General features: G+C 46.7%; 1 protein-coding gene across 1 annotated transcript in view; it reads left to right on the top strand.

The window, feature by feature from the left end:
• The first annotated feature begins 5,030 nt into the window (after positions 1-5,030).
• The window catches only part of LOC105920529 (mothers against decapentaplegic homolog 4), a 17,646-nt gene continuing 12,522 nt past the window's right edge, over positions 5,031-10,154 (top strand). Inside the window, exon 1 of the mRNA XM_021312646.2 lies at positions 5,031-5,142. The gene's annotated coding sequence lies outside the window, so the exon portion shown is untranslated. The remainder of the gene's footprint in view (positions 5,143-10,154) is intronic.

The following is a 10,154-nucleotide window of genomic DNA, read 5'->3' as shown; positions in this document are numbered from 1 at the left end:
AAGGCTGGACTATTGTAATTCTTTACTATCAGGAAGTCCACAAAATGCAGTTCAAAGCCTTCAGCTGATCCAAAATGCTGCAGCAAGAGTTCTGATGAAAATCAACAAGAGGGATCATATTTCTCCAATTTTAGCTTCCCTTCATTGGCTTCCTGTTAAATCAAGAATAGAATTTAAAATTCTTCTTCTAACGTATAAAGCCCTTAATAATCAAGCTCCATCATATATCAGAGCTCTGATTACCCCGTATGTTCCTAACAGAGCACTTCGCTCTCAGACTGCAGGTCTGCTGGTGGTTCCTAGAGTCTCTAAAAGTAGAATGGGAGGCAGATCCTTTAGCTATCAGGCTCCTCTCCTGTGGAACCAACTCCCAGTTTTGGTCCGTGAGGCAGACACCCTGTCTACTTTTAAGACTAGGCTTAAAACTTTTCTTTTTGACAAAAATTATAACTAGTGACTCATGTTACTCTCAGCTACCTTTATAGTTTTACTGCTATAGGCGTAGGTTACTGGAGTATATCAGGATCTAATTTTCTCACTATATTGAGTTCTACTGTTCTTCAATTATGCATTATGTGTTGTCATTTCTGCTTTAACTTTCTGTTCTCTCTCTTTTTCTTCATAGTAGGTACACCTGGTCTGGCGTTCTGTTAACTGTGACATCATCCAGAGAAGACGGCTCACCCGCTACTACCATCTAATGTAGAACAGATTACTAGATCAATGTGTGCTTCTGTGCTTTTTTGTTTCTCTTGTTGTGTCTCTGTTCTGTCTTCTGTAACCCCAGTCGGTCGAGGCAGATGACCGTTCATACTGAGCCCGGTTCTGCCGGAGGTTTTTTTTTCCCGTTAATGGGTGGTTTTTCTTCCCACTGTCGCTTCATGCTTGCTCAGTATGAGGGATTGCAGCAAAGCCATGTACAATGCAGATGACTCTTCCTGTGGCTCTACGGTTCCCCAGGAGTGAATGCTGCTTGTCGGGACTTTGATGCAATCAACTGGTTCCTTATATAGGACATTTTTGACCAATCTGTATAATCTGACCCAATCTGTATAATATGATTGAACTTGACTTTGTAAAGTGCCTTGAGATGACATGTTTCATGATTTGGCGCTATATAAATAAAATAGAATTGAATTGAATTGAATTGAATTGAATTGAATTGAATTTAATTGAATTGAATTGAATTTAACAGTGGCTTTTAAAAAAGAGGAAGAAGTTGCTTTTTAAAATACAGTATAATAATTAAAGGCTACCATTTTGTAGAATATTCTTGTACTTCACTTTTTTCCCCATGTTCTAGTGGGTCCCGTGGAGGCTCTGACATAAAAGAACAAAGTAAATATGAAATTATTAAAAAGCAAAAATTCATACTGTAGAAAGTGATAGAAACATCTACCATGGACAGTATTTACGCATTAATTTGTCTGCTGCTTTTTGCCAGCCCTCATATTTACTTTTGTTATTTTATATCAGAGCCTCCACGGGACCCACTAGAACATGGGGACAAGTAAAAGTGAAATACAAGAATATTCTACAAAATGGTAGCTTTTAATTATTATACTGTATTTTAAAAAGCTTGTTATGGATACAGATCCAAATTTCGGTGTCATTCCTTAGACACGGGAAGTAAAGGACATGTGCAAACTGGGAATTTTAACAAAAAAATTCTTTATCCATAAAAAATGAAGTTGTTCCTTTTCCAAGTCATCCACAGTTTACACGGTAAAACTGTTTTGCTCCGTGTCTAGATAATCCATCCATAGTTTTTTTCTAATACAATATACGGCTCGACAGGAAGCAAGCCTTTCAAAGTAAACTAAACTTCACAATAAAATGTCCCGAACAAATCTTCTTACTGAATAGGATAAAAATAAAAAGCAAACCATCATACAAATAACTTAAATATTTTCTATTTATGACTCTAACACCACTTTTTCCTCTTTAAAAGCCACTGTTAAATGATGTGTTTGTCTGTTTATAACAGCCACCAAGAAAAATCTCTCTGCACTGTCGCGCTGCGCTAAAGGATCCTGTCTATTGCGCAATACGCGATTAATTCGAAAAACTCTGCAAATTATTCTTGCACCTTCCGCAACAGGTTGCTGTCGTAAAAATGGACATGGCTACGACAGACTTCCCATCTCCTCCGCTTATACAGCTGCGATCTAATCTTGTTTACATGAAATAAGCCTGAGAGCGAGCAGGTTTAAGCTGGCGTACATGTTGCTATGACAACAAGTCCATGATGAGTTTAGAAGAACCAAACGATCCAAGATCATGCCAAACCGTCAACAATCAAATCCAGGTAACTGAGTTAGCGACGTACGAAGAACGGACCCCTGATCTATCGTTTCTATTTCCCTTTCACAGAACGAGCGTTTATTGTCATCAATATTAAAACGAATTCTTAGTAGTTCTTTTGAGGGGTAAATTGCATTTAAAATTTTAAAGTGAGTTTCTTTAGCTTTTGGTTGTGGGAAGTTTAAAATAAAAGGTTCTGAGTATTTTAATTGATTTTTGTTCAAATTTGCAAAGAATGTTATTTTTATTTATTTCCCCAGGGAATAAAGTTTCGTTTAGACAGTTTCTAATTGTGTGGTTATTGAATTTTTGGTAAGTGATTGATGTTCCATTAATAGATAAATTGGGTAGTTGTGGGGTAATTGGATATTTTTAATCTGATTAATAAATTGTTTTGGCAAGGCGTTAAGTAATCTTGTAAATTCAGCTTTTGGAGGGAAGAACTGATATTTTGCACAGAATTGTTCGTAATTTAACATGCAACCATTAATATCCGTTACGTGTATAATAGACCAAATATTCTTTTCCATCCAATTTTTGTAGAATAATGATTTATTGTGATGTAGAATAAATCTATTATTCCACATGATAGAGGAGTGTGGCGAGTAGTTATGAACATATATCATTTTCCAGTATAGTAACACTTGTTGATGGAACTCTGATAGTTTATTGGGCAATTTATGTATATTGAAATCAGCTAGGAGTACAAGTTTTAGACCGCCTATTTTGTTAAATATATAATTAGGAACACAATAACAGAATAATTGAGAATTTTTATTCCAGGATTTCCACCAATTAATCTGCAGGGTTCCGTCAAGACATTCAAAGTCAATTCCTTTCAGACCACCATCTTTAATTTCTTTGATCATATAACTTTTCCGTAAGTAGTGGGGCTGTTTCTCCAAATAAAGTTCATGTTCATTTGGTTAATAGTTCTGGTTATGCTATTTGGGATAGCAGAGCTATAAATTGAACGGATCGTGCTACCGGTACGTAAAGTCCCTTAAATGAAAGTTGCGTCATGGGCGTTCCATTTTTTTCGGGTCACGTGATCTCCTGGGGCCATTTTGGGTCTAGGCTCAGCTAAGCTCAGCGCGTTTACAACACTGCGAGCGACCGATTTCTTTTATTTTTATTCATTTTTTTATTTTTTCGAGTATTTCTTTATTTCGAAAATAAGCCACCATGCCAGGGTGTTGTGCCCACGGCTGCAGCAACAGCACTGATAAAGGGACGCGGATGTTCCGTTTTCCAAGCGATGAAGAGCGGCGTTTATTGTGGATCAACCGAGTCAGTCGCTTGGACCAAGAGACGAACAAAACTTCGAGACCTACAACAAACTCTCGCTTGTGTGAGGTATGTGGGCTTTTTTTTCTGAAGTCAGGGTTTCCCGCAGCGCTAAGTTTGGCGGCCGCCTCGCCAATATAAAAAAAAAAAAAACGCGCAAAGCTTGTCTCTCCCCGCCAGTCCCCAACCGCTAAGCCGGGCATACACTGTACGAGTTTTTCAGTGGTGGTACTAATATACATCTCAAACTGTACGACGGAACCGCGGGGTTTAAGAAGTTCACCGCTCACGATCTGTGCAGCGCGACGCTCGGATGCAGCGAACGCAGCGGACTGCTCATTCTGTATGTTGTGCCCCCTCTGGGACCGCTCGCTGTGGTGGCAGAGGCAGGCGAACGATGGTGGGTGACAGGGACCCAGAGCAGGGGGTCGAGCCCAGCTCACGCACCGCACCGGGTCCCGGGCCGGGCGAAGGTCGCTTTGGGGATGCCTGCTCCCTTCCCTCCCCTGGCGGGGACGGACAGGAGGGGAGGGCGCTCCCTCGTAGCTCTGCTTGAACAGCAGGATGCGCTCACGAAAACCTCCCGACAGCCGACTGAATTTCAAACATGTTTGATTTTCACCGATCGTCCGATTTGTTTATGTGAAATTTTCTTCTGGACTTCTTGCTTTATTTCATTGTGCTGTAGCATAATGTGTGTCTGATTTTTGTCCTATGGGACCAATTCTGGACTTCAAGACAGGAAAAGAGAAGTATACAGTTCACTTAAAAATGTCTCTCTCAAGTCTTATTAAAATGTAATATCAGCTTTTCTGGATGCCTAGTAGGTGATCATCAACACTCAGTTGTGTTTTATTCAGAACACCTGCCTGAAGGGTATTAGAAGGTGCGAAACGCGCATAACACAACAGTGTTAAAGCGCCTGCCTGTGGCAAGTTTAGACCCAAAATGGCGCCACTCGCTGAGTTGGCGCAACTTTCATTTAAGGGACTTTACCGGTACGGATCGGGTAGTGACGGTGCAGTGCGCTGCTTGGCCACTAGATGGCGCAGAGTCCTGGCCTGCTGGTAACCATGGCAACCGCACACGCGCGTGAGCGAATCCCGGCGCGTACGTCAGCTGTTCGTCCTTTCAGAATAAGAGCCTCTGTTGCAGCAGCGTGATGCTTCTCTGGGAACTGATGGTCGATCACCTGGTTTCACGGCGGAGTGACGTCACATGCCGCACACACTGATGGGTGTTCACCTGTCACGTGACGGTGTCCTGTCTGTGGAATTCCCTGACCCAGAGAACTGTGATGGAGAACGTTCTCTGAGCTCATCTGCGACCCTCGGATCAGAACCGCGTCCGTTCGGACTCTTATTTTCCTAAGCCGCGGAGCTCCGCAGACTTCCTGTTATGTCTGGCTGTCGGGGGAGCGGGACGCAGCCCCCACCCCCACCCCACCCCCCCTCAGACAGACGGTCTGCAGCATCACGGAGACACGGACACGCAGCCCAGCTCCACCGACACACGCGGCTCCCCGCAGCCCAGAGCAGCGCGCTAGTCCCGGTGAGTGGCGCTGCCGGAGCCCGCTGAGGGCGGAGGGTCCCCGGGGGACAACTGTTGATGCGGCGGGGCTGTCCCTGGCCCCGGTTCTGTCTGTCTCTGCTTCTGTCTGTGGCCCCGGTTCTGTCTGTGTCTCTGGTTCTGTCTGTCTCTCTGCTTCTGTCTGTGTCTCTGCTTCTGTCTGTGTCTCTGCTTCTGTCTGTCTCTCTGCTTCTGTCTGTGTCTTTGGGTCATGTCTGTGTCTCTGGTTCTGTCTGTCTCAGGTTCTGTCTGTCTCAGGTTCTGTCTGTGTCTCTGCTTCTGTCTGTCTCTGCTTCTGTCTGTGTCTCTGGTTCTGTCTGTCTCTGCTTCTGTCTGTGTCTCTGCTTCTGTCTGTGTCTCTGCTTCTGTCTGTCTCTCCAGTTCGGTCTGTCTCAGGTTCTGTCTGTGTCTCTGCTTCTGTCTGTCTCTCCAGTTCGGTCTGTCTCAGGTTCTGTCTGTCTCTCCAGTTCTGTCTGTCTCTGCTTCTGTCTGTGTCTCTGGGTCCTGTCCGTGGCCCCGGTTCTGTCTGTCTCTGCTTCTGTCTGTGTCCACGGTTCTGTCTGTCTCTCTGCTTCTGTCTGTCTCTCTGCTTCTGTCTGTGGCCCCGGTTCTGTCTGTGTCTCTGGTTCTGTCTGTCTCTCTGCTTCTGTCTGTCTCTGCTTCTGTCTGTGTCTCTGGTTCTGTCCCTGGCCCCGGTTCTGTCTGTCTCTGCTTCTGTCTGTGTCCACGGTTCTGTCTGTCTCTCTGCTTCTGTCTGTCTCTCCAGTTCGGTCTGTCTCTGCTTCTGTCTGTCTCTCTGCTTCTGTCTGTGGCCCCAGTTCTGTCTGTCTCTGGTTCTGTCTGTCTCTGGTTCTGTCTGTGTCCACGGTTCTGTCTGTCTCTGCTTCTGTCTGTGTCTCTGGTTCTGTCTGTCTCTCCAGTTCTGTCTGTCTCTGCTTCTGTCTGTGTCTCTGGGTCCTGTCCGTGGCCCCGGTTCTGTCTGTCTAGGTTCTGTCTGTCTCTCCAGTTCTGTCTGTCTCTGCTTCTGTCTGTCTCTCTGCTTCTGTCTGTGTCTCCGGTTCTGTCTGTGTCCACGGTTCTGTCTGTCTCTCTGCTTCAGTCTGTGTCCACGGTTCTGTCTGTCTCTCTGCTTCTGTCTGTGTCCACGGTTCTGTCTGTCTCTGCTTCTGTCTGTCTCTCTGCTTCTGTCTGTGTCTCTGGTTCTGTCTGTGTCTCTGCTTCTGTCTGTCTCTCTGCTTCTGTCTGTGTCCACGGTTCTGTCTGTCTCTGCTTCTGTCTGTCTCTCTGGTTCTGTCTGTGTCCACGGTTCTGTCTGTCTCTGCTTCTGTCTGTGTCTCTGGTTCTGTCTGTCTCTCCAGTTCTGTCTGTCTCTGCTTCTGTCTGTCTCTCTGCTTCTGTCTGTGTCTCCGGTTCTGTCTGTGTCCACGGTTCTGTCTGTCTCTCTGCTTCTGTCTGTGTCCACGGTTCTGTCTGTCTCTCTGGTTCTGTCTGTGTCCACGGTTCTGTCTGTCTCTCTGCTTCTGTCTGTGTCCACGGTTCTGTCTGTCTCTGCTTCTGTCTGTCTCTCTGCTTCTGTCTGTGTCTCTGGTTCTGTCTGTGTCTCTGCTTCTGTCTGTCTCTCTGCTTCTGTCTGTGTCCACGGTTCTGTCTGTCTCTGCTTCTGTCTGTCTCTCTGGTTCTGTCTGTGTCTCTGCTTAAGTCTGTCTCTCTGCTTCTGTCTGTGTCCACGGTTCTGTCTGTCTCTCTACTTCTGTCTGTGTCCACGGTTCTGTCTGTCTCTCTGCTTCTGTCTGTGTCCACGGTTCTGTCTGTCTCTGCTTCTGTCTGTCTCTCTGCTTCTGTCTGTGTCCACGGTTCTGTCTGTCTCTGCTTCTGTCTGTGTCCACGGTTCTGTCTGTCTCTGCTTCTGTCTGTCTCTCTGCTTCTGTCTGTGTCTCTGGTTCTGTCTGTGTCTCTGGTTCTGTCTGTCTCTCTGCTTCTGTCTGTGTCCACGGTTCTGTCTGTCTCTCTGCTTCTGTCTGTGTCCACGGTTCTGTCTGTCTCTCTGCTTCTGTCTGTCTCTCTGCTTCTGTCTGTGTCTCTGCTTCTGTCTGTCTCTCTGCTTCTGTCTGTGTCCACTGTTCTGTCTGTCTCTGCTTCTGTCTGTGTCCACGGTTCTGTCTGTCTCTGCTTCTGTCTGTCTCTCTGCTTCTGTCTGTGTCTCTGGTTCTGTCTGTGTCTCTGCTTCTGTCTGTCTCTCTGCTTCTGTCTGTCTCTCTGCTTCTGTCTGTGTCTCTGGTTCTGTCTGTGTCTCCGGTTCTGTCTGTGTCCACGGTTCTGTCTGTCTCTGCTTCTGTCTGTCTCTCTGCTTCTTTCTGTGTCCACGGTTCTGTCTGTCTCTCTGCTTCTGTCTGTGTCCACGGTTCTGTCTTTCTCTGCTTCTGTCTGTCTCTCTGCTTCTGTCTGTCTCTCTGCTTCTGTCTGTGTCTCTGGTTCTGTCTGTGTGTCTGCTTCTGTCTGTGTCTCGTGTTCTGTCTGTCTCTCTGCTTCTGTCTGTGTCTCTGGTTCTGTCTGTGTCAGGTTCTGTCTGTGTGTCTGCTTCTGTCTGTGTCTCTGGTTCTGTCTGTCTCTCTGGTTCTGTCTGTGTCTCTGGTTCTGTCTGTGTCTCTGGTTCTGTCTGTGTCTGTCTCTGCTTCTGTCTGTCTCTCTGCTTCTGTCTGTGTCTCTGGTTCTGTCTGTGTCAGGTTCTGTCTGTCTCTCTGCTTCTGTCTGTGTCTCTGGTTCTGTCTGTGTCTGTCTCTGCTTCTGTCTGTCTCTCTGCTTCTGTCTATCTCTCTGCTTCTGTCTGTGTCTCTGGTTCTGTCTGTGTGTCTGCTTCTGTCTGTGTCTCTGGTTCTGTCTGCCTCTCTGCTTCTGTCTGTGTCTCTGGTTCTGTCTGTGTCAGGTTCTGTCTGTCTCTCTGCTTCTGTCTGTGTCTCCGGTTCTGTCTGTCTCTCTGGTTCTGTCTGTCTCTCTGGTTCTGTCTGTGTCTCCGGTTCTGTCTGTGTCCACGGTTCTGTCTGTGTCCACGGTTCTGTTTGTCTCTGGTTCTGTCTGTGTCTCCGGGTTTGTCTGTGTCCACGGTTCTGTCTGTGTCCACGGTTCTGTCTGTCTCTCTGCTTCTGTCTGTGTCTCTGGTTGTGTCTGTCTCTTTGCTTCTGTCTGTGTCTCTGGTTGTGTCTGTCTCTCTGCTTCTCTCTGTGTCTCTGGTTTTGTCTGTCTCTCCAGTTCTGTCTGTCTCTCAAGTTCTGTCTGTCTCAGGTTCTGTCTGTCTCTCTAGGTTCTGTCTGGTTCTGTCTGTCTCTCAGGTTCTGTCTGTCTCTGGTTCTGTCTGTGTCCACGGTTCTGTCTGTCTCAGGTTCTGTCTGTCTCTGCTTCTGTCTGTGTCTCTGGTTCTGTCTGTCTCTCCAGTTCTGTCTGTCTCTCTGGGTTCTGTCTGTCTCAGGTTGTGTCTGTCTCTCTAGTTCTGTCTGTCTTTGGTTCTGTCTGTGTCTCCAGTTCTGTCTGTGTCTCCGGTTCTGTCTCTGTCCACGGTTCTGTCAGTGTCTCTGGTTTTGTCTGTGTCCACGGTTCTGTCTGTGTCCACGGTTCTGTCTGTGTCTCTGGTTTTGTCTGTCTCTCCAGTTCTGTCTGTCTCTCTGGGTCCTGTCCGGTGCTTTCAGTGTCTCTGGTTCTCTCTGTGTCTCCAGTTCTGTCTGTGTCTCTGGTTCTGTCTGTGTCCACGGTTCTGTCTGTGTCTCTGGTTCTGTCTGTCTCTCAGGTTCTGTCTGTCTCTGGTTCTGTCTGTCTCTCTGGTTCTGTCTGTCCCTCTGGGTTCTATCTGTCTCAGGTTCTGTCTGTCTCTCTGGGTTCTGTCTGGTTCTGTCTGTCTCTCAGGTTCTGTCTGTCTCTCTGGGTTCTGTCTGTCTCAGGTTCTTTCTGTTTCTCCAGGTTCTGTCTCTGTCTCTGCTTCTGTCTGTGTCTCTGGTTCTGTCTGTCTCTCCAGTTCTGTCTGTCTCTCTAGCTTCTGTCTGTCTCTCAGGTTCTGTCTGTCTCTCAGGTTCTGTCTGTCTCTGGTTCTGTCTGTCTCTCTGGTTCTGTCTGTCCCTCTGGGTTCTATCTGTCTCAGGTTCTGTCTGTCTCTCAGGTTCTGTCTCTGTCTCTGCTTCTGTCTGTGTCTCTGGTTCTGTCTGTCTCTCCAGTTCTGTCTGTCTCTCTAGCTTCTGTCTGTCTCTCAGGTTCTGTCTGTCTCTCTGGGTTCTGTCCCTGTGTCTCTCCCTCAGACAGCAGCTCATCAATAACTGATTGATTATCAGAACGATGATGTCACTGACTGCTGACATTAATCAGCCGTTAAGATGAAGTCGCTCTGGACACCATGTCTGTCTGTCCTGTCTGTCCTCCTATCTGTCCTCCTGTCTGTCCTCCTGTCTGTCTCTGTGTCTCAGGGATGGAGACCCTCGCCCATGAAGCTTTAGTTTCTGATCAACAGAGATCATTAACAAGTTCCTGGTGTCCCCCGGCTGTCTGGTCCGGTCAGTGGGACTGTAGACCCGTACATCCATCCATCCATCCATCATCCATTCATCATCCATCCATCATCCATCCATCCATCCATCCATCCATCCATCCATCATCCATCCATCATCCATTCATCATCCATCCATTCATCCATCCATCCATCATCCATCATACATTCATCCATCCATCCATCCATCATCCATTCATCATCCATCCATCATCCATCCATCCATCATCCATCCATCCATCCATCCATCCATCCATCATCCATCCATCATCCATTCATCATCCATCCATCATCCATCCATCCATCATCCATCCATCCATCCATCATCCATCCATCCATCCATCCATCATCCATCCATCCATCCATCCATCCATCCATCCATCCTTCATCCATCCATCCATCCATCCATCCATCCACCATCCATCCATCCATCCATCCATCCATCCATCATCCATCCATCCATCCATCC

This window comes from Fundulus heteroclitus, chromosome 3 (genome assembly GCF_011125445.2).
Source record: "Fundulus heteroclitus isolate FHET01 chromosome 3, MU-UCD_Fhet_4.1, whole genome shotgun sequence".
NCBI lineage: Eukaryota > Metazoa > Chordata > Actinopteri > Cyprinodontiformes > Fundulidae > Fundulus > Fundulus heteroclitus.
Note: the sequence above shows the minus strand (reverse complement) of the source record. Positions and strands in the feature narration are given on the sequence as shown.